At 50.1% G+C, this 24,621-nt stretch overlaps 1 protein-coding gene across 1 annotated transcript in view; it reads right to left on the reverse strand.

The window, feature by feature from the left end:
* LOC138261803 (UDP-N-acetylglucosamine transferase subunit ALG13-like) overlaps positions 1 to 5,882 on the reverse strand; it is a 97,838-nt gene extending 91,956 nt beyond the window's left edge. Inside the window, exon 1 of the mRNA XM_069211186.1 lies at positions 5,765 to 5,882. The gene's annotated coding sequence lies outside the window, so the exon portion shown is untranslated. The remainder of the gene's footprint in view (positions 1 to 5,764) is intronic.
* Positions 5,883 to 24,621: the final 18,739 nt, after the last annotated feature.

A 24,621-nucleotide genomic window follows, 5' to 3' on the forward strand; every position in this document is an offset into this window, starting at 1 on the left:
AGCAAGAGTTCAGTAAAAGGGCGCATTGGTGTGGAAGGCAGAGTCTGCTCAAAACGTATTTCCATTAGTTTACTCTTTATCCCTTCCTCTGCTCGTATAACTGTCCAAAACATCACTAGCTCTCTGTCGTACGTGAGTTAACGTACGAGACGAATGGGGACAGTGTTTGGTCCTTCCTCTATGTTGGATCGCCTCCTGACGTCACGGCCAATCCGGATCGAGGATGGTCGTGACGTCGGTGGGCGGCCCAAGGAGGAGAGAGCGGAGCGCGAAGACGCGACCGGCTCGTGTTCTTGCCGGCTCCTCGTGGGCCTTATTGTTTGTGGCATGGAGAAATAAAGAATGATTCAAACGCAACACGGCTGCTTCGCATCCTTCATTCATGCCACTACAAATGGCGACGAGGTTCACAACTTCTCACAAGGCCCACGAGTGTAGCCCACCATCCTGATGTTCCCTGATGCTAGTAGGGCGCGCTGATATTTCCTCGCCTATGACCACGTGCACTGACCCGGTGAGCTGATGCGGGGAACTCCAGGCGATTGATTTTGACGAGACATTCAATAGTGCTGCTGCATCTGCATCACGTGGTCTCTCCGGGTGTGGTGCCCGCCTTCCGGCCATGTCGCAGACCGGTCATATTTGCGTGCCTCCTCTTTTCCTGGACTCTCCCGGTAAGCCATGCATGAAATGGAAGGGATGGCTGCGCGCATTCGAGAATTATATCGTCTCCATTGATGGCAAGGGGTACAGCCCCGAGCGGAAAAAGTCACTGCTATTCGGACTGTTGGGGAAGGCTGGCCAGGAGGTTTTTGATAGCTTGCCGGTTTATGTGAATCCCCCCGGGGCTACAGCTCCTCTGAATGAATACCAGGAGGCCATTAAGCGACTTGAGCTGCAGTATGCTGAGGAGTGTAACATCATGGTGGGGCGCCATAAATTCGCACTGCGGAAACAGGAGGAAGGAGAGACTATCGAAGAATATATTGCGTGCCTACGAGTTTTGGCCCAAGATTGTGAATTTGCGGAGATGACTGATACGTACATAAGAGACCAGGTGGTGTTCTACTGCCATTCAAAGAAAGTGCAGGAACGTTTGCTTTCATGCAGGAACCCTTCACTGAAGGAAGTGATGGCCATCGCAAAGGCAGTGGAACGCTCCATGGTGTCTTCTAAGGAGCTGGCGAGCACTAGTCAGGCTTCAAGTGTGTTCTATGTGCAGGACAGACATAAACATGCGCCCAAGACTCCAGACAGGGCGGCGAGCGATAGAGGGGGAAGCAGGAGGCCGCTCGCTTGTTTTAGATGTGGGTCAAGGGATCACTTAGCGGACAGCAGGACATGCCCTGCCTTGTACAAAAGCTGTTCTAAATGCAGGAAGATGGGCCACTTTGCGGCAGTGTGTAAAGCCAAGAAATACAATACGGGCATGAAAGTGAGCTCGGTGAGCGAGAGTGACGCGGATGCGGACATCGTGTTGTCCATTGATGATGAGGACGGTAGAGTGAAGGGGCCCATTGGCTCCGTCATGATTGGTGCGGTAGAATTGCCATTTACGGCTGATTCTGGTTCCCCCCTTACCCTGAGCTCTGATAGGACATTTGAGTTGAAATGGCAGGATGTACGACTGCATGAGACGGATGTTAATCCAAAGGCCTTCGGGGAACATGACATAGTGATGAGGTGGTACTTCTGGGACTCCCTCACCTTTCGAGGGCGCACGGTGAAAACAAAGATATATGTGGCTGAAAAAGGGAGGAGCCTTGTGGGGTGGAAGGACCTGGCTAAGCTGGGTGTGATGCTAGTCCCTGGGGCAGAAGATCCCATAGTTCTGAGGGATGATTGGGTCAATTACGTGCAGCCTGAGGATTTGCATGAAGGATTGGCTGAAGTTCTCGAGGAATTTGATTCCGTTTTTGAAAACAAGGTAGGATGTGTAAGAGGATTTGTGCATGCCATACGGTTGAAAGAGGGTGCTATACCAATTAAGCACAAGGTCAGAACGATTCCTCTTTCTGTAAGGGGGGAGCTGAAGGTTGTTCTCGATAGGCTGAAAATGGAAGGAGTAATAGAGGAAGCAGGTGCATCAGAGTGGGTGTCCGCAATCGTGGTGTCCAAAAAGAAGAGGACAGGGGACATTCGGTTGTGTGTAGACCTGCGATCCTTGAACAGAAATATCCTGGTGAACTGCCATCCTCTGCCCAACATTCAGGAGATATTATCTTCCACGTCAGGATCGAGGTTTTTCACCCTGATAGACCTGAAGTCCGCATACCACCAGGTATGTCTCACGGAGGACTCCAAGGAATTGACCACCTTCATTACCCCGTTTGGAGCATACAGATACGTCCGTCTTCCGTTCGGCCTTGCATCGGCCTCGGGCGTTTTCCAAAAGCTGATGGACCTTCTCTTCTGCGACATGAAGGGGGTCGAAGCCTTCCAGGACGACATTCTGATACACACGGAAGATGAGGAGGGGCACTTGGAACTGCTAGGCAGAGTGCTGGAGGTGCTACAAAAAAGGGGGATGATGGTCTCCAAGGACAAATGCAAGTTTATGGAAGGGAAGATAGAGTACTTAGGGCACGTGCTTACTCCAAATGGCATTGCGCCTAAAGATGATTTAGTGAGGGCCTTACGAGATGCTCCTTGCCCAGGAGACAAAGATGCCTTGCGATCGTTCCTGGGACTTAGTGAGTACTATTCCAAGTTCATGCAAGGATACGCAACCACCGTGGAGCCTCTAAGGAAATTGCTGCGGAAGAACGAAAAATACACGTGGACGCAGGAACAAAGCGCTGCCTTTGAATCCGTCAAGCAGGCAATCGCTGCGGCTCCAATATTACAGCCGTACAACAAGGATCTCCGGAACGTAATCACGGTTGACGCTAGTGCCAAGGGTATCGGTGCAGTGTTTTGCCAATTCCAAGGGAAGAGGGAGAACACAGTCGCATTCATATCGCGGTCATTGAACGAAGCAGAGAAACACTATAGCACCATCGAGCGGGAGACGCTCGCGTGCGTCTGGGCCGTGGAGAAACTGAGGAACTATCTGTGGGGCAGGGAGTTTGAACTGGTCACCGACCACAAACCCTTGATATACATGATGGACGGTGAAGGACGTGGCAATGGCAAAGCCAGCTCGAGGCTCCTACGTTTACTGTCCAAGTTGCAAGAATATCACTTCGTCATCAGACACATCAAGAGTGGCCTCAACTGCAGGGCGGATTGCCTATCGCGCATACCGGTCACGGGTGAGGAGGACGGTTCCCTGGATGACACGGAATGCGTGGTGGCAATGGTTGACGCAACAGCCATGTGCGTGGGATCCATATCGGAGGAAGAGTGGTTGACGGCTCAGGAGAAGGACACGACTATCCGAAAGGTAATGGACCACATGACGGCTCATTGGCCCCCGGTCCGGAACTTGCACGGAGCACTCAGGAGTTTTCAACAGGTTAGCTCGGAACTCACCATTGAGGGCGGTTTTGTGAAAAGACACGAGCTGTTTGTACCTCCGGAAAGTTTGAGACACAAGCTAATCAGGATTGCCCATAAGGGTCACCCGGGCAGTACCGCTACAAAAAATCTTCTCAAGCAGTACTACTGGTGGCCAGGGATGTGCAGCGACGTCAGCAGCTTCATTGATCGGTGCGGACCGTGCTTAAGGGCCGACAAGCACTGGAAGACGGCAAAAGGGGAGCTGCAGTTGGTGGACATTCCTGCTGGTCCATGGAATAAGGTTGCCATTGATTTCGCGGGCCCATTTACCCTGCTACCAGACGATTGTAGACATCTCATCGTCCTCACGGACTACTTCTCCAAATGGATTCACTACAAGTTCGTCAGGGAAGTTACCACTGAACGAGTGATCAAGGCGTTGACGAAAATTTTCGCAATTGAGGGGCAGCCGAAGATTATGGTGTCCGACAATGGCACCCAGCTAGTATCCAGGCAGATGACGGATTTTCTGTCCAGGTTAGGGATTAAGCAGAAGACCCCGCTGTACAGCCCGAAGAGCAATGGGCAGGTTGAGCGGATGAATAGGTTCCTCAAGGAGGGCGTGCAACAGGCAGTCGCCTCCAACATGGATGTGAAAGCGTTTCTGGCGGACAAGGTGCACACTTTTCATAACGCGCCCAGTGAAGTTACGGGACACACTCCGTTCTACTTGATGAGAGGGAGAAGATGCATGAATGAACTTACCCCCAAATTCAATAAATGGTATGACATGAGGGAGGAAATTGAAGTGGCATCTGATGAGAGTTTGAGAGTCAAAGAAAGAATAATGGCTAAACAGGAAAGCAACAAGCGGTATGCTGACATGGTGAACAGAGCTAAAACTAAAAATATAGTGCAGGGGGATTGGGTATTGGTGAAGAAACCTAACAAGGTGATGAAAGGAGAGTCTGTGTTTCAAACCCCTGTACGTGTGCAAGGAGTTACAAGAGGGGCAGTTTGTTTGGAAGGAGGGGGATGGCGAAGCAAGGACGACATCGTCAGGCTCAAGGCTGGTCAAGAGGAAATCATCATGAGAGGTAGTCGTGTGTGTGGGGCCGAGAGCACGGACGATGTGGATGAGTGGCAAAGTCACGAAGCCAGGGATGTAGTCACTGGTGATGAGGAGTGTGTGAACACGCCTCCCCTGCGAGGGCGAATCGGACATGGGAGTACAGAGCGGTGTGAGAAAGCATGGCGCGGCTTGGTGGATGCCGAAGGACAGAATGGTAGCAGGCTCGAATCTGCGAAGAGCGATAGTCGCAACGTAATGAGTTCAGGCCTAGAAGATGCGTGCGCCGTCAAGGTGGGTTCGCCCCAGTATATTACTCCGAGCAGGCCAACGAGGCATATACGAGCTCCTAAGAGGTTCGAAGATTTTGTTATGAGATGAAGTTCCATAAGTTATTTTTGTTCTGTTAAAAGGGGAGATGTCGTACGTGAGTTAACGTACGAGACGAATGGGGACAGTGTTTGGTCCTTCCTCTATGTTGGATCGCCTCCTGACGTCACGGCCAATCCGGATCGAGGATGGTCGTGACGTCGGTGGGCGGCGCAAGGAGGAGAGAGCGGAGCGCGAAGACGCGACCGGCTCGTGTTCTTGCCGGCTCCTCGTGGGCCTTATTGTTTGTGGCATGGAGAAATAAAGAATGATTCAAACGCAACGCGGCTGCCTCGCATCCTTCATTCATGCCACTACACTCTCCCTTTTTCAACCCTCTGCCTAAAATATAACTTTCCGTTGCCTTTTACAAACACTCGATTTTCCTGCCCAGTTTGAAAGAAAATTTTTATTTTACCTAAGACATCGCACATTCGCTGGTGTACCTAAAGCATCACCCACCTCTATGTTGAGCCACTAAATATCTTAAAAAATATAATAATAAAGTGAAACTCGCAGGGGAATTTTACCCCTCGAAAATTGCACTAACACTATACACCTGTGACTACTAACTGTTCTGCGATAAATTACACCTGTAAAACGCGATTACGTTTTACATTATTACAAAATTACAGTGTGTAACGTTAGGCTTCGCATTTAGGGTTTTGCCGTGTTTGCTGGTGTTCCTTGTAATACTTGGAAAAAACGTCTACTTTAATGGGACAGCCGAAACAAAAAGCTATCCCCATCGAAAACAAATATAATTTACTACCCGACTCGCCCTCCTGGCAGAGATGATAATCTGACCTTCGCGTGTTTATTTTATAATATATTTACCACGCATTCAAGTCTGAAAACGAAAAGGACGATAAACAAAATACCCACACCTTAAAAGACCACAGCGAGTCTCCCCACGTCCATGTCACTCTCCGAGCGCACACCAAGCCTCTGCAGGGACGTAACTACCGGCGCCACCGGAAGTGCGTAAGGGTCCTGCTTGTCGACCAGCTTTCGTTTTTGTAATCGAATTGATGCTGGAAAAGGCGAAAAGAAAGGCTTATGGGGAAAGGTCCGACATCTAAATGTCTGGTTGGTGCAGCAAATTATATGTTTGACTGGAAGCACCGTCAACACTCGCTTTCGAACCACGCATTGCATTCTGGGACATGTAGTTTTATACTTAGTTTTACCCTCAACATAAAAATCTAAGGGTAAGAAATCTCTAGCACGGCGCAAAGTAACACATTTTCTGACTTGCCTAATCGTTTGTCCATCTGTGAGTAAATTACACGGATTGCCCGTAAATTTAGTCTGATGGCAGTTGTTGAGCTGATAGCAGTCAGCATTTGTCCGTAATTACGACACTATTACCTATTTACCGCCTTCTGGTTCATTATGCAACTAGCAGCTACGTGATGCAAGTATCAGAACTGGCTTGTAGTGCGTTAAATGTTATTAAGCACTGAATGCAATATACAGATGTTCTGTTCGTACACAGTAACATAACGGCATTTGAAACGCGCTAGCCTGTTGCCTGTGCTGTTTTATTGTCTAGATTTTATTTTGGTTTTGCATTTTTTCTTACTATTTTCTTCTCACTAATGGCATTACGATTTTTACTTACATAGCTGATTTTCATTTAAACTGAACACCTTGATTTTTCAGTTATTATTGTTTGAGGTAGATAGATGTTGAAATGATGAATAGATAGACGAGCAGAGGGACAGATAGATGGATAGGTGTATGGATTAATGAATGGATGGAGAGTTTGGGCATGAATGGAGAATGTGTAACTAGGAGGATGGCTGAATAGATGGTTGCGTTGGGCAGGAGGATGGATGATGAATGGATGGGTTGAAAGATGAATGGATGGACATGGGTGCGTGCATGGATGAATGGACTCATGGACAGATGGCGAGACGGATGGGTGGATAGATAGGACAGGTGATATGAACGACTAAAAGTAACTGGAAGAATCTTTGTGTTTGAATGGGTCGATGGACAGACAGGTGGCTCTTGGGTGTAAAGATAGAAGAATGGAAATATGGGTGTTTGGAAGATAGATCAGCATGGATGGCTCTTGGTGACTGGATGGATGGACCCTGCTGGACGCATGGATGGGTAGATGTATGGATGATCGGTATTGGATAGATTGATGGATAGACGGTTTTATAGGCGCTTGGATGGATGAATGTGCAAATGGATAGATTTTGGTGGATTGATATCTGGAATGACAGATGGGTGAATGCAGTGGTTAATTTGTAAATACAAATGTACTGGTGCCCAAAACCCTCCTCTTAAAAACGCGGCTGCTACAATTAAATGTGCGAGCCCAGAATACTGAGGCAGCGTAATCCTAAAGTCATCTTGGGCCTCTTCAATCCATTTACAGCCACTCCGTGCCCCTTCAGCTCACACTTGCAGCTTTCTGTTTTCTCCCATTGTGATGCTTTTTCGTTTTACTCTTTCTCTGTCTTTCTCATATGTGTCTTTTGCTCGCAGTAAATGCTTGAGGCAGAAAAGTAAGTGCCGGCCCTCAAAAATAAGTGCTGATGCTCTGCACCTGGAAACAACAAGCACAAATTAAGCAGTGGTGAATAGATGGACCTTATTGGCTGCATAGATATACAGAAGGGTGGATAAATAGGTGCTTAGATGGATGGATGTATCTAGATGTGCTGTAATTTGTTAGACCTGGCAGCTTTTTGGCGTGTCTCCCCAGTCTTTTTGCCTTCTGATCTCCTGGGTTTGGACTCTGTTTTTGCTGGTTTATTGTCTCTGCGCACTTTACCACTGCTAATCAGTGATAAAGTGCAAGTGCTCCCCATATAAATTGTACTGTGGATTGGTTTATCCATTATTGGCATATTTGATTTACTGGTAAGTCCCTAGTAAAGTGCACTAGAGGTGCCCCGGGCCTGTAAATCAAATGCTACTAGTGGGCCTGCAGCACTGGTTGTGCCACCCACATAAGTAGCTCTGTAATCATGTCTCAGACCTGCCACTGCAGTGTCTGTGTGTGCAGTTTTGACTGTAACTTCGACTTGGCAAGTGTACTCACTTGTCAGGCCTAAACCTTCCCTTTTCTTACATGTAAGGCACCACTAAGGTAGGCCCCAGGTAGCCCAAAGGGCAGGGTGCAGTGTATGGTTAAGGTAGGACATATAGTAATGTGTTTTATATGTCCTGACAGTGAAATATTGCTAAATTCGTTTTTCACTGTTGCAAGGCCTGTCTCTCTCATAGGTTAACATGGGGGCTACCTTTAAATCTGATTAAAGTGTAGATTACCCTTGGGAGCTGACGGACATGTGGAGTTTGGGGTCTCTGAGCTCACAATTTAAAAATACATCTTTTAGTAAAGTTGATTTTAAGATTCTTCGTTTGAAAATGCCACTTTTAGAAAGTAGGCATTTTCTTGCTTAATCCATTCTGTGACTCTGCCAGTTTGTGGATTCCCTGTCTTGGTCAGTTTGACAGTTGGGCTGTTCACACCTCTCCTCTAGACAGTGACACAAAGGGGGCTGGGGTGTAGCCTGCATATCTTGATTAGCCATCTGTGCTGGAGGGGAGAGGAGGAGTGGTCACTTACACCTGAAAGGACTGTGCCTGCCCTCACTATGCCATCTCCGACCCCCTGGTGAGTGTCTGGGACCTGGCCTGGACAAAGAAGGATCTTGCAAACACTTGAGACTTTGCTTTGAAGTTTGCAAACTTCAAAGGCAAAACTGGGTATAAAAAGCAGACCCAAAACCCCAGACTTTTAGAATCTTTCGGGAATCAAGAGGAACCTCTGCCCAGGAGAAGAGCTGAAGAGCTGAAGGAGGAGTACTGTCCCTTTGCTGTGTTGCTTTGCTGGACTTGCCTGCAGTTGCTGCTTCTGCCTGAAAAGAGTGCAAAGGGTGAACTTTGCTGTGTGTCCTGCTTGAGAAAATTCGCCAAGGGCTTGGAGTAGAGCTTGCCTCCTGTTGGAAGTCTCAGGGACACCAAAGACTTCAGTTTCCTTGACCTGCAGCACTGGGAGCTGTGTGTTTTGTGCTGTCCAAGAGGAGAAACCACAGTGACGCCGCCAATGAAGCCGCTGGCCTGAACCGTGACCTGCCGACGCCGCACGGAGTCGCATTGCCCCGCTTTGCACCGCGACCCTGGTCTCACCGACGTCATCGGACGGCTTCACCGAGCCGCTGCTCGTACCTCGACCTGTGGGCCTCGCACTCCGGTGTCACCTGCTCACACCGCAGCCTGGGCATCCCCGACGACGTCGCTCCTGCTGACACCGGCGCTGCTGCCTGGAACGTGGCCCGTGGACACCACTCGTGAGGAGCACGAAGCACTGTCACGTCCTGCGCCGCAGCCCCGGTCCACCGACATCAACACCATCGGCTCCAGTGTCGTCACCAGGCATCCTTGCCTGCACCGTGGACTGTGGACACCGCTCTTGAGGGTCACGAAGCACCGTCCCGTCCCGCACCGCTGGCTTGGGCCTACAGACGACAGGGCTTCCGCAACGACGCCGCCGCTGCCTGCACCGTGACCTGTGGACACCACACATTGCACCACACTGCTTCACACCGCAGCCCTGGTCTCACCGCCGCCGCTGGACACCGTCACTGAGCCGTTGCCTGCACCGTGACCTGTGGGCACCGTGCATCGCATTGTCCCGCTTCGCACCGCAGCCCTGACGCCATCCCCGCCAGTGCACCTGATTTCATCAGCCCGGAGTTCAATCCCCGAGGTGCGTGACTTCAAGGGCCTGACGACTTCTGCACCGACTCCGGAACCAACGCCAACGACGCCGCTTTCCGAAGCTCACCGCGAGGATCACGACGCCCTGCGAATCCAAGGTACTGTTTGTGGGTCTTCCCGACACCGCAGCTGGCCCGCGACGCCGAGGCCAGCCTGAACTTTTGGTTTTGTTGTTCACAACGCTGTGATAGCCCCAGGTGGAGTTATCGACTTCAAGGAACTGTATTGTTAAGTACATCTTGCAGCATTCATATTTTTATTACTGTATGTTGGATTTTTTTATCGTATTTGGTCTTGTTTTATATAGATAAATATTGGCTATTTTTCTAAAACTGGTGTGGTGTCCTTTTGTAGTGTTTTCACTTATTACTGTGTGTTATGTGCAAATGCTTTACATATTGCTTCTGAGATAAGCCTGACTGCTCGTGCCAAGCTACCAAGGGAGTGAGCAGGGGTTATCTGAGCAGGTATCTCTCCCTTATCCTGACTAGAGTGAGGGTCCCTACTTGGACAGGGTGCAAACCGACTGCCAACTAGAGACCCCATTTCTAACATAGTTGGACTCTCGCTCCTAGGCGAGACTGCTGGTTTAGGTATGACAGTACTTTTGTTTGTAGGCGACTAGGCCAATCCTACAACAACTGTCAGCCCAACCCTCCCAGCTCACAAGCAGTAACTCACCAAAAACCCAAACAGTAAAAGGTGATCTCTGGCAGGCTTTACGCATGGACTCCAGAGTGCGACATCTCAGGAGAGTCGTGGAGGAACGGAGATGACCCTTTTCTCACGTTAGTAATAAGTCTCAGTCACACACAGGCAATAAAGGAGATGCAGGAAAGTTTTCAACAGGTTTATTAAAAAGACTGCAATTTACGATGAAATTTATGAGCTGCAATGATTAAGATAATGAACAATGCAAGAAGCAGAATGGTAAAGATGAGAGTCGTGAATACAAAGTCTTCACCATCTTGCAGTAAACATAGAATGTAAAATCCCTAGCCTAGACAACCTAATCCCTAACCTAACGAGAGCTAGGTGTGGTAAACCTAATCTGTCAGTACCAGGTCCAGGAGAAGCGCCCCCAACCCTCATTACCTTGGAATGAGGTCAAGGTCAGACTACGTGGTGACACAAAGGCTGAATCTGCATCAAGGCGACGTACAGCATAGATGGTGTCAATAGCATCTGATAGGAATCCCTCTGATAACCTTGTCTGCGTGAGGTGTATTTATACAGATCTTCTAGAACCCATGGCACAGGTATGTTCCCAAACAATAGATAAGGGGCAGGCTTGTGGCAGCAACTATGTAAAGAATTCCTCCAAAAGTACATTATGTTCCTGTCACGCGCAAGTGGGAAATGGACATGATGTGAATACCTACCTACATCACTTAACTTTGACGCTGATAGTGACGCTTTCACAGAGTGGCACTGATAACATGAAATCAAAACATCTCTCTAACTGTAAACATGGTAGACATTTTAAAATAAATAATAAAATGAATAGGCTAAGACAGAGCAAGATAAGTAGGTTAAAACTCACTAGGTGATAGGGGCACAGGCCTGCAAGCCAGAAGGCTAAGCTAAACTCATGAGACCCACTAAAACTAAACAGGATCCACTACACCCTCCCCATTGCTGGAACAAGAATGATGACATACATATACATGAGGATGCCATAGAAGGTGTGTGAGTCCAAGCTAAAATGCTCTGAGCTAAAATATTTAAAAACATGATGTAAAAACTTTTAAAACTAGCTTAAACATATGAAGAGATAAAATGTCGACAATGACAAGCACAGCTGGCCAAAGTTACTTTAGCATAACTTTAAACTTTAGGATAAGCCAATGGTCAAATTTGTTAACAATAGTCTTGATCCTGAATAATGTCTCAGAACTCATTGAACAGAAGTGCAACCAGGAATGACTCCACATCGTCAGATATCAGATCGATGACAGGATTGGCAGATGGGTCCAGGGAGCAGAAGAGCGCAGAAGCCTCAAGCGCAGGATCACGCACAAAGGTAGCACCATCTAAAGTGTCCAAATGAGCCAAGAAGTTCACCAGGGGTGGGTTATAGGTGGTCTCGCAAATCAGCCTCAGTCTCATGGGGCACGACCGTGAATGAACCCTCACCGGGGACATTAACAGCTCTCTGTCCACAGGAGGCACTGGCGGAACAGCAAGACACACCAATGGTAGACACTCAAAGAGGCACCAGGTGCAATGGAGGACAGGTTGCACGCACCACAGGACTGGTCGAAATGACAATGACCAATCATGCTTCAATTCTTCCAGCAACGGCCCACCAAAGAACTGCACCATGGAATCACAGCACAGCTGGGCTGGTGGTAGTAGCTCCATCACTCAGCTTACCTGGTAAGGCGCAGCCACTGCATATTAGGAACAGCAGCAGCAATCAATGCCAAAGTCACCAGAAAGCCGCCAAACACACTTAAAAAGAGTGAATGGATAGCCAATGGGATGACTCCGAAGACAGTCTGGAAGATGGAAACAAAACCAGACCCAACAGCATTAAAGAAGTGCACAATCCCCGTAGTGCTCGAAGCGTTGAATATTCTGAAAACCAGATCTACAAAGTGCTTGGGGAAGTTGGTATATAATAGGGATTTATCTTGGCTGATGATCTCGCTATCTGGAGAGCATACGCCTCTCTGGCTGATGTCAACGCAACTTGTTTCTGGAACAGTAGCACCTTTAGTCTGCTCAGCTTGTCATAATTTACATTAGTAGTATCAATGTGAGCCACATTTCTGCTACTCTTATCTATTGTGTGTGGGGTAATAGAACATGTCCACAACAAGTTACAATTTGAGAGACAGAAATTGCGTAAGCAATTCCTGGTCTCATTCCACAACAGCTCTGTTCGTTCAGAACCACATAACTTCCATTTGAAAGTATATGAAATGCTGGCCGAATCAAAGGGACTGGGAGTACCCTTCAGTAAGCATGCCAAGTTTGTGACCCCCAAATTGCAAAAGCTGTGAAGTGACACCTATTTGGAAATCATTGAATGACTAACAGTAGTCTCACATTCGCTTCCGCTCAAAAAGACCTCTGTTTTGCCGTTCAGACATTTGTACTGAAAAGGCAACTCTCACTCTTCTTTAATAAAGCTATTTCCTAGCCACTCATATCTGCCTTCAGCAAAATATTCCAAGCATTTTGTGAAATGAAAGGTGAAAATGGGCAGATTTATAATGCCATGTATGAGCCATACCGTCAAAAGACTTTCTGCTACTGTGAAAGGCAGCTTTTCTAACTTTTCAATATTAAGGATGGTGTAACTCAGGGATGGGTGTGGCCAAGATGTCGGCCGAGATGGACGCTTAGAGAACAGTTCCGCCTCAGGCCTATGAAAAATCCTGCCAGACATCGCCCATCCACCAGCCATGAACATCCCCACAGCAGCGGGAGCCAAGCAGCAGTGGACTGGAGCCTCCGGATGTCGGTTTCGACATTGGGGCAGCTGGAATTGACAGAGAGTTGCAGCCTGCACGGGGGCTCGAGGAGCGAGATCTGGGCCTGGGCCACAGTGGGCACTGAGTAGGGCCAGAATGGGGCTGGTCCGGCCCCCATTCGTGAGGCGCTACTAGCGGATAAGAACCCACTCCAAAGACTGGCGCTGGAATACTGGAGCTGTGCTGTGAGTTTGGGAGGAGCGGTGCATCATATCAGCCCTCATTTACGCCCAGGAGGGAGTACGGACCAGACAAAAGGGAGCAGCACAATCCCAGCGTAGTTTTCCCTGGCTGCGCTATGGCCCTCCACACGTGTTACCTTGGGACAGCATAAGACACCCTACCAAGAGGGGAACTCGGGAAACACATTCACCATAAGCGCAGCACCCCACACAGGTGACCACACCCGAAGGTGCGGCTGACAGACGAGAAATAAACTGTACAGGCGGATCAGGGAGAACATACAGTCTGATATGAATATCTGAGTGGCGAAAAGCACCATTTACAGAGCACTGCTGCTGCGCAGTCTTGAGATTTAGACCTCTGGGCGAGGATTGACTGCACAAATACTGGGAGTGGAAACTGATAGGAAGACATGATGGGTAAAACCAAAGCCACCAGATCGTCATCGTGGTGTGATCAGGAGGACTCTCCTGAGCTGTCATTGAGGACATTGGCCCCAGTGACTCTACAGTACTTGGAGGCCACCCTACAAATGCACTCGGGAAAACTCGAGAAAATACTGCAAGCCATCATGGACACCAAACTGTCCCTGGAGAATAGAATAGACTCCGTTTTCCAAGATGTTAATTTGCTCAGAGCTGATCAACGTAAATTGATGGACAGGGTAACGGCGGCAAATTCAACCATACAATCCATAGATCCCATTGTTTCGGAACTGCAGGATCACGTGAAGCAGCTAGACTCCGAAATGAAAACTCTATACCGAAGAGCAGAGGATGCTGAAGGGAGATTTCGCCGTAATAATGTAAGATTCATGGGTTTCCCGGAAAAAGTTCAAGGCCAGAGGGCAGAATTATTTTTAGAACAGTGGCTCACGAATACGGTGCTGAAAGGGACAATACCAAAAATGTTCTCCATAGAACGGGCTCATAGGATTCCAGGAAGGCTGCCGACTCCAAGATTGCCTCCCCATCCGCCAATAGCACGCTTTCTTAACTACAGAGATAGGGACATGATACTGCAACATTTTCGAAACAGTGGTCCTGAGCGTTGCGAGAGGGCCTCCATCATGGCCTACCCGGACTTCACGGCGGAGGTGCAACGCCAACGTTATTCCTATGCAAAAATCAAACAACACCTCCGGGAACATAACATTAAATACACTATGATGTTTCCTGCTAAACTTTGAGTGTCTACGGATGATAGAATTCACATCTTCCTCACGCCAGCAGATGCCTGGACATGGAGGCAGCTAAAGGCATCACCCAATCCCCAACAGAGGGTGAAGAACGAGAGGAATGGCTAACACCAGCTGCCAGTCGGCGACCCCGGAAAAGATGTCAAGCCAAACCCACGAAAATGCAAGAAGTTGCAGAACGTGTGAGGGCACTGCGGGACATGGCAATCTACACTGAAAACTCTTTTGCGCCACTACAAGATACTCCATAGATCTATTCAGATTCAGATACAGGTAGCTCTAGATGAACGCTCCTGGGTGTGACTGAGGGCCTGGATGTTACTCCCCAAATGGAGGACGACCTCTAAGCATGGTGCATAAACCATCCAACCTTACATCCACATAGGAAAATGAACCCATTGCCTGCGAAGGCACGTGTTGAGGGCTTTTGCCTGAATGGATGAAGGATAATGGGGTGTCCGCAAGGGACAACCGCAGTACCCCCTATTTTGAACTGAAGGCGGGACGAAGTACACAGGCTGGTAATGGAGAGTTACCTGTACTGGGACGGCACATGTTCTTTAATGTGGAGGGAGCTGAAGATGGCTTTGTCTTGGCTTTCATTTATCCTTTTTCAGGGCCAAGGCACAGACCCCCAGTGGAAGCTGCCACCTCTCCCCGGATGGTTTCCACATGAACAGCCCTCACCTGTAATTGTTGTATGTTTTTTCTTTTGTTAATTTTGGGGGTAATTAGAGGTGTGCCCGTGTGCCACCGGTTTTGGGGGTCAATGTTATTTTTTGGCGGGAGGGGGGTTACACAAGTACTGGGTTGCACTACAGTCGATTGCAAAGATCATACATGCACGTCACAAAAATATGCAGACACACACCCTTATCGACGGGAATATACCAAGTCACACACCACCAAGAACTCTCTTAAATCATGGGTACACCCACTATAAACAATATACAGAGCTATAATATCTTATCATGGAATGTGTGTGGTATGGCCACACCAGCCAAGAGACACTGAATTCATTCATTCCTCAAGCGTCACAATGCCCACTTTGCTAACTTACAGGAAACACATTTACTGGACAGTGAAATGCAGACATTGAGGAAGTGCTGGAAAGGTCAGATATACAGCACTTTTTTCACCGCATACGCAAGGGGGGGTTGCGATATGGATTTCACCGGGGGTACCCTATGTTCAACATGCCTAGAAGGTGGACACAGGGGGACGCTATGTTGTATTGGAGGGGCTGTTGCATGGCAGACCTTTTTCGATTGTGGGGATTTATGCCCCCAACTATGCACAGGGTGAATTCTTAAAGACACTCACTACCGCACTCCTAGGTGACCCATTGGCCCCTGGCCTTTGGGGAGGTGACTTCAACTGTGTACCTGATGTGGAATTAGACTGTTTATCCCCTCCCTTAGATGGAGCAATAAGCAGGAGAACCTCTAGTTATTTGATATCCTGGGCTAAGGACAATGGATTGCATGGCATGTGGCGTATTGGCCATCTGACACAAAGGGAATACTTCTTCTACTCCCCGATACACGATCTCCATACCAGAATAGACTTGATTTGGGGAACTGCCTCAATGTGCCATACAATAGTACACTCAAATTATCATGCTAGAACAATCTCTGACCACTCCCGCTACTTCTTACTATACAGTGGGGCAAACTGCGCTCCACCATACCCACATGGCGACTACAAAATGAGGCACTATTAGATGCCCCATTTAGAGAGGAATTAGCCAGTTGCAATACACACTACCTGAGGCTAAATACTGGCTCCACTGCTCTGAGGGCCACGGAATGGGATGCTCATAAGATAGTGATATGGGGCCATTGTCTATCGGCTACATGGGGTGTGCGCCGCTCATTGCCCATGGAAGTTATCACACTGGAAAGGGATATGCGGGCCCTTGAAATAGATATTGTGAACCATAGAGTGCCATTTGAGTGCCTTCGTGATATATGCAAACTTTATGATGAGATGCAGCGGCGCCTACATCATCATGATTACCAATATTATCTAACACAACTACATGCGGAGTGCGACCGTTCTGGCAGACGTTTGGCATGGCTAGTCCAAGAAGAATGGCAGCATACCCCAATAGGAGCGATTAGGCTGGCTGACGAGACAATGGTTTCTTCCCAGGCTGCCATTAACGACGCATTCAGAAACTATTTCACAGTGCTATACCAAGAGCAATCAGCACATGATACCCAGCAGTTGGAGCTGTTCCTAGATAAGGCACCACTCGCAAAGCTCTCCCCGCCTAACAAGGAGGCGCTTGAGAAACCCCTGCAATTGGAGGAAATTAAACTGGCCATATCTCAAATAGCTTGCAACAAAACACCTGGCACAGATGGGTTACCGATAGAATACTATGCCACATATTCAGCACACCTTCCAACCCTTATTGTTTTTGTTTGAGGAGACATGGACCCGAGGGGTGCTCCTGGGCCCTCAGCGAGAGGCGCTGATAGTTGTGCTCCCCAAACCTAGCCGTGAACCCACAGATGTAAAATCATACAGACCATTATCTCATCTTAACCTTGACTGCAAGATACTAGGCAAGGTTCTTGCAAATAGACTTGCCCCCGGCATTCATACCTTGGTTCATGAAGACCAAAATGGTTTCATACCAGGTCGCAATACGTTCCTTAACATACAAAGACTATTATGCATTCTATATGACACCCCACCCATGGCGTACAATAGCATAGCTGTATCTCTGGACATAGAGAAAGCATTTGACACTCTAAATTGGGAATTTTATTTGCCACACTAAGGTATTTGGTATTTGGACAGGGATTTGTGAGATGGGTGCAGACCTGATTTGCCAATCCATCTGCTAGGGTGAAGACAGGAGGACTGATATCTGAGAGCTTTCCAATTAGCAGGGGAACCAGACAGGGCTGCCCACTGTCACCCCTGTTGTTCGCACTCGCGTGGGAACGTCTTGCTGCTCAATTATGCATGTGAGCCATGCAGTGTTGGGTCCGAAGGATGGGGATGTATCATGTCATATCGCTTTATGCGGATGATGCATTGATCTACCTGGAGAATGGCAGGGAAACGCTACCTGATGTGATGTCATTATTAGACACCTTTGGAGCAATATCTGGCCTTTGGGTAAACTGGTCCAAATCTTGCCTTTTTCCCTTAGTTAAACTGCCAGCTACTATTAGGGAGGCACTTCCTACTTATCGACTGGAGTGGTGTTTACACTCCTTTAAATATCTGGGAATTCAAGTGTATCACAAGACAGATGCCCTGAGAGACAGCAACTTGGGTCATACGCTTCGATCAATGAAAGGATCACTCCAATTTTGGAGTTCAATACCCCATTCTCCCCTGGGCAGAGTGGCGATATCCAATATGCAGATCCTACCATGGTTATTATACTATTTCACAGCACTGCCCATAATCGTTCCCAAGAGTTTCTTTCGTGAACTAAATAGTTTGGTACTGGGGCTCATATGCGGACAAGACAGACATTAAGTAGCACTTACAACCCTGCAGCGCCCACTGCAGGACGGGGGCTTGGGTGCACCGAACTTTTAACTTTACTACGCTGCAGCTCAACTGCAGTAGCCTGTACGTTGGATGGTTGCTCCCGAGAAATCGGAAGCGACATGGGTGCGGACACATTTGGGAGACACCCCCTCATACACCTGGCTATCCGAATGCACAAAATGCAAACAGGAGAAATTCTACTGAAAGCTGTACATACAAGCTGGCGACAATATATAGAGGGCTGAAAGTTCCCCCCGCTACTCACCGCTAATCCCGATTGGACAAATACCGGGTGGCACACAATTACTCAAATCTCATTCCATTACTCCTTAGGTAGAGGCGGGGATGGAGACGGTAGGAGAACACTTCGAAGTTGGCACAAAAACAATTGTGATGCACTCATTAATAATGACCTATAAAAGAATCATATGTAACCATCTTATTACACCACGGTAACCGGCAACAGCCAGGCGGAAGACAATGTTTTGCCCATAGTATTACAACAGGCCTATCCGCCACCTTTTCCAGGGCGGTACCAATGACATCAAAAGCACGGCAGAAACGGTACACAGAAGGTAAAGGACTCACCTCTGGAGACTCGGGGAAGAACCACGACGCCATGGAGCCCGAGTTGCACATCTTCCCCATGCTTGTATACCTCCACATGCACTACGAACAGCAACACCAGCAAAGACGACCACGGTGAGTACTGCCGCCTAGCAAACAAGGGAGGGGGAGGAAAAAGAGAGTGACACACACACACGCAACACGCAACGCACCCACCCCCAACAATATACACACAAACAGATGCAGTAACATTACATATTCACCCTGTGCCCCTCAGGAATAATGCAAGGACAAAAGGAATTGATTAAAGTGAGTGTAATAAGATAAAATACTGGAAAATCGTGCTTCAAAATCAAAACAGTATATATATATATATACACAAATGGAGGCACACTGCCCAGTCCTCAATGTCCGTGGGCCACAGGGCCACATCACATAGGCCAAGGCCCCACTTGACTCCTGCAGCAACACGGAGAGAACACTGCAGGGGCATCAGGTCGAAAATACACAGGCACCTCAGCCGGAAGATGGTACAACATCACTGGTCCTGGAGGGTGTATCTGCACTGTGTGATGTCCTGGGGAGTGCAAAGCCACAGTCTCTCTAGTGGGTGGTTTTCCCACGGCTTGGTCCTGGGGAGCTCAAAGCGACAGTCTCTCTAGTGGGTGGTTTGCCCACTACTTGGTCTTGGGGAGTGCAAAGCCACAGTCTCTCTAGTGGGTGGTTTGCCCACTGCTTGGTTCTGGGGAGTGCAAAGCCACAGTCTCTCTAGTGGGTGGTTTGCCCACGGCTTGGTCCTGGGGATCTCAAAGCCACAGTCTCGCTAGTGGGTGGTTTGCCCACTACTTGGTCTTGGGGAGTGCAAAGCCACAGTCTCTCTAGTGGGTGGTTTGCCCACTGCTTGGTTCTGGGGAGTGCAAAGCCACAGCCTCTCGAGCAGATGGCTTCTCCACTGGTTCTGGAGGGGGCCTCATGCCCAGTGTGCTTCATCCTGGCAAGGATGGGGTGAGTGGATGGCTTCTCCACTGGATCTGGAGGGGGCCTTGTGCCCAGTGTGCTTCATCCTGACAAGGATGTGGTGAGTGGATGGCTTCTTCCACTGTTCTGGAGGGGGCCTTGTGCCCTGTGATGCAGCACTTGGGGAGTGCAAGGTCACAGTCTCTCACCTGGGTGTCACACCTACAGGATTTGCAGGGGCCAGGACGCAGTACAGCCCATGGAGGCAGGACTACACACTGCCCGCCGGCGGTGATGGCTTCTCAGTAGTGGCAGTGACGGTGCTGGTGGCGGTGCAGGCAGTGGTGCTGGTGGCGGTGCTGGTGGAGGTGCTGGTGGAGCTGCTGGCAGTGGTGCTGGCGTCGTGGATCCCAGTGGTGGGGGGAGGCTCCGGCCGGCTGCCCACTGGGGCTGCTGCTGCTGGCAGTGGTGCTGGTGGCAGTGCTGGTGGCGGTGCTGGTGTCGGGGATGCCAGTGGTGGGGGGAGGCTCCAGCCCTTCTCCTGCAGCCTCGGACGGCTGAAAAGCCATGGATGGTGGTGGGGGCTCAGAATCAGTCCCTGCAGCAGGCCTCCTGTTCTTCCTGCCTGCAGGCCCCTTGCCCTTCCCCTTGGCAGCTGGTGGTGCCTCCTTGCCCTTCCCCTTGGCAGCTGGTGGTACCTCCTTGCCCTTCCCCTTGGCAGCTGGTAGTGCCTCCTTGCCCTTCCCCCTGGCAGCTGGTGCAGGCACACTGTCAGTGCTGATGGCTGGTTCCCTGGAGCCTCTCCCACCTGCAGTAACTGCAGACACTACGGCTGCCGTGGACTGGGTGGCTGAGGTGCTCGCCTGGGTTCTGACCACCCTGGCCCGACGTGAAGGATGGTGGGGGAGGGGTGGTGAAGAGATCAACAGCAGAGAGGAAAAGCTTCTTAAGGACACTGGGGTGGGAAGAGGCTGAGGGTTTGGGAGTGGAGGAAGAGGGAGTGATTGTTGGAGGTGTCTGTCAGCTGTGTTTGGGTGCAGGTGCATGGGCTGGATGCTGTTGTGAGGTAGGTGGCTGTTGGGTGTCTGAGTGCTTGCATTTCTGTACTTTGGGAGGAGGGGGCACAGACACAGTGGGAGAGGACACAGGGGACGTGTCCATGGATGTTGGGGTGGTGACTGCCAGTGAGGGGTGTGTAGTGATAGACGTGATGGTGATGGAGGTAGTGGATGCAGGTGTGAGTGGAGACACTACTGAGAGGGTGGTGGACGAGGAGGAGAGGGACACAGTGGAGGCAGTGGATGTTGGTATGTCTACATCTGGATGGTGTTTGTGTGAGTGCCTGTGGGATGATGTGTGGTGCTTGTGTTTGCCCGAGCCACTCCTGTGTTTTGTCTTGGGTGCATGTTGGTCTGCCTGTGTGCTTCGGATAGGTAGGGGTTGCAGGGAATAGGACTGGGTAGAGGAAGTTGGAGGGGGTAGGCTAGAGACAGGGACAATGGCTACCATCATGGAGGAGGCCGGAGCCTGGATTGATCTCTGTTGGGCTGCCATGCCAGAGTGAATGCCCTCCGGGAATGCATTCGTTTGTTGCAAATGGCCTGCCAGCCCCTGGATGGCATTCACAATGGCTGACTGCCCAACAGAGATGGATCACAGGAGGTCAATAGCCTCCTCACTCAGGGCAGCAGGGCAAACTGGGGCAGGGCCTGAGGTGCCTGGGGCGAAGAAGATGCCCACCCTCCTGGATGAGCGGGCACTGGGGGCTGCTGGGAGGGTGGTGCTGGTATACAGGGGTGGCGGCTATACCAGTAGTTGGGGTGGGAACAGAGGTGTCTGCCACCAGCAGGGAGCTTCCATCGGAGGAGGCATCACTGTACAAACTGTCCCCTCCTGTCTCCGCCGTGGTGCTCCCCTCGTCCTCCGTCTCACTGGTGCCGTCACCGTCGGTGGATTCGGCCTCCTGGGCCCTGTGGGATGCAGCTCCCTCCGTCGCCGGTGCCTCTGCTTCTCCGCCAGATAATGCTAATGCACATAAGGACAGGGTGACAAAACAATCTAGATCCGGATAGGCCATCGCCAGTATGCGGGCCATCAGGGGGGTCGGGTTCGATGGGCACCCCTTCCTCATTTGGAGGCCATCCCCAGCTGGGCCTCCGCCGTCTTCCTTGCCCAGCGTCTCAGGTCCTCCCACCGTTATCGACAGTGGGTGCTCCGCCTGCCATAGACCCCCAGGGTCCGCACGTCCTTGGTGATGGCACGCCATATAGCCTTTTTCTGATGGGCGCTGACCTGCAGAAAAAGAAAAATAGATAAAGGTATCAGTCATACCGTCCAGCCTGTTACACTCATGGCCCACCATAGCCTTCAAATCCCCTTACGTGCAGACATTGCCCACCATACATGCAGCACACTGCCCAGAACATTTCCACCAACCCCCCCACACGAGGCCCTCACACACAGAACTCCATGCATCCATGCCCCTTGCATCATGCTCACAGTGTACTCACTCGTTGGTCTGGAGGCCCGTACAGCATTCGGTACTGGGGTAGGACCCCATCCACCAGTCTCTCCAACTCCACAGCGGCGAAGGCAGGTGCCCTTTCCCCAGTCACATGATCCATGGTCGGTTCCAGACACAGGTCACAGCAGCACTTGCAGTGTAGGTCCTCTCCTGTTGAAGGTCAGGTAGCAAGCAGGTGAACAGATAGAAAATGGCGGTCAGGTCCGCGACGGTGCATACCGCCACCGCCAGTGAACACCACCATTGGCCACTGTACCCCATACGGCCCAATGATAACCAATGAGGAGTTGCACAGTGGTTTCCGAACGCCTCCCGCAATGGCGCACAACGTCAGCGGCATTACATCATTTCCACATGTCCATCCACACAGGACAGGCGGACGCCATTTCAGAGAGGGGCAGGCCATGGCACCTAACTACATCATGTACACATAGGCACCATTTGGGCCCATCCAACAACATACTGTTACAGTCACTACATGCAATGCAGTGTAGTGTTTGGAAATGTGGTATACTGAAAAGCTGCTCCCCGTTTTTCCCCCTAGATTACAACCGCTGTGGATGAATAGGAGATGGAAACATCCCCCCATGTACAGACCCCTGGTGGACTTGGCAACACTGGAGGACAGGCACATCATCCTCACCTATAGACTGGACAGGGCCACAATCACAGAGCTGTGTGCCCAATTGAGCCTGGCCTGATATCTGCTATCCGTCAGCCCACTGGGATCCCCCCTCTTGTGCAAATCCTATCTGTGCTCCATTTCTTGGCAACTGGCTCCTTCCAAGTGACAGTGGGATTGGCAGCAGGAATGTCTCAGCCATTGTTCTCAATAGTGCTGACCAGAGTGTTGTCTGCCCTGATTAAACACATGCACAGCTACATTGTTTTCCCCCAGGTGGAGGATATGGCCACAGTGAAAGATGACTTCTATGCAATGGGACATATCCCCAATTTTATTGGGGCTATTGATGGTATACATATTGCATTTGCCCCCCAACCCCCAGAGAAATGAACAGGTGTTCAGAAATCGAAAGAGCTTTTACTCGATGAATGTGCAGATAGTGTGTCTGGTGGACCAGTACATCTCCTGTGTCAATGCAAAGTATCCTGGCTCTGTGTATTATGCCTATATCCTGAGGAATAGCAGCATCCCATATGTGATGGCTCAACTCCAGAGGCACCGGGTGTGGCTAATAGGTGAGCCCTGGTTCCCACCCAGTGGATGTTGGTGTATAGGTATGGTGTGGGCCCTAAGGGTTAGTGTGTGGCTAACAGTTGTCCCTCGATACTTGCAGGTGACTCTAGTTACCCCAACCTTTCATGGATACTGACCCCTGTGAGGAATCCCAGGACAAGGGCAGAGGAACATTAGAATGAGGCACATGGGCGAACAAGGAGAATAATAGAGAGGGCATTTGGCCTCCTGAAGGCCAGGTTTTGTTGCCTCCATCTAACAGGCGAATCCCTGTACTACTCACCCAAGAAGGTGTGCCAGATAATTGTGGCATGCTGCATGTTGCCTAACCTTGCCTTAAGACGCCAGGTGCCTTTTCTGCAGGAGGATGAGGCTGGAGATGGGCGTGTGGCTGTAGTGGACCATGTGGACAGTGAAGATGAGGATGATGAGGACAACAGAACAGCTATTATATGACAGTACTTCCAGTGACACACAGGTAAGACACTGTAACTTCACTTTGCATTGACAGTTTTGTATTTGACATTGTACATGGCAGGCATGCTCCAGACTTGTATTTTTGCAAAGGGTGTTTATTTAAGTGCTAATAAGTAGAGGGGTATGTGCAATGGGCTGGGGTGATGGTGGAGGAAATTCCAGGAAGGATATAGTTCAGTCTATATGTATCACAGGTGCATTGTCCAAGGGGGCATAGGAAGGGGAGCAATGGCAGTTCAAGGTGGACAGGGTGACAGAGTGGGACACAAGGGTGACAATCAGGAGAGTCTTATTGTGGGGCCTCCTGTCCACTAGCGGCAGCAGAGGTGGAGGGCTGTTCATCGGTGCGGCTAGTGTCAGGGGCCCGGTGGTGTGCCACTGCCTCACTCATGTTGTTGGCCATGTCTGCCAGCACCCCTGCAATGGTGACCAGGGTGGTGTGGATGTCCTTCAGGTCCTCCCTGATCCCCCGGTACTGTCCGTCTTGCAGCCTCTGGGTCTCCTGCAACTTGTCCAGTATCTGGCCCATCGTCTCCTGGGAATGGTGGTATGCTCCTAGTATGTTGGTGAATGCCTCGTGGAGAGTTGGTTCCCTGGGCCTGTCCTCCCCCTGTCGCACAGCAGCCCTCCCAGCTTCCCTGTTGTCCTGTGCCTCTGTTCCCTGAACCGTGTGCCCACTGCCATTGACCCCAGGTCCCTAATCATCCTGTGTTTGTGGGGTTGCCTGGGGTCCCTGTAGTGGTGGACACACTGCTGATTGACGTGTCCTGGGGACAGAGGTATGGGCCCACTGGGTGGGTGCTGTGGTGGTGTTTCCTGAGGGGGGAGGCTCTGTGGTGGTATGTGTAGGAGGCTGGCCTGGTTTGTAGTGGTACCAAGGGGTACTTACAC

The sequence above is a fragment of the Pleurodeles waltl genome, chromosome 2_1 (assembly GCF_031143425.1).
Source record: "Pleurodeles waltl isolate 20211129_DDA chromosome 2_1, aPleWal1.hap1.20221129, whole genome shotgun sequence".
NCBI lineage: Eukaryota > Metazoa > Chordata > Amphibia > Caudata > Salamandridae > Pleurodeles > Pleurodeles waltl.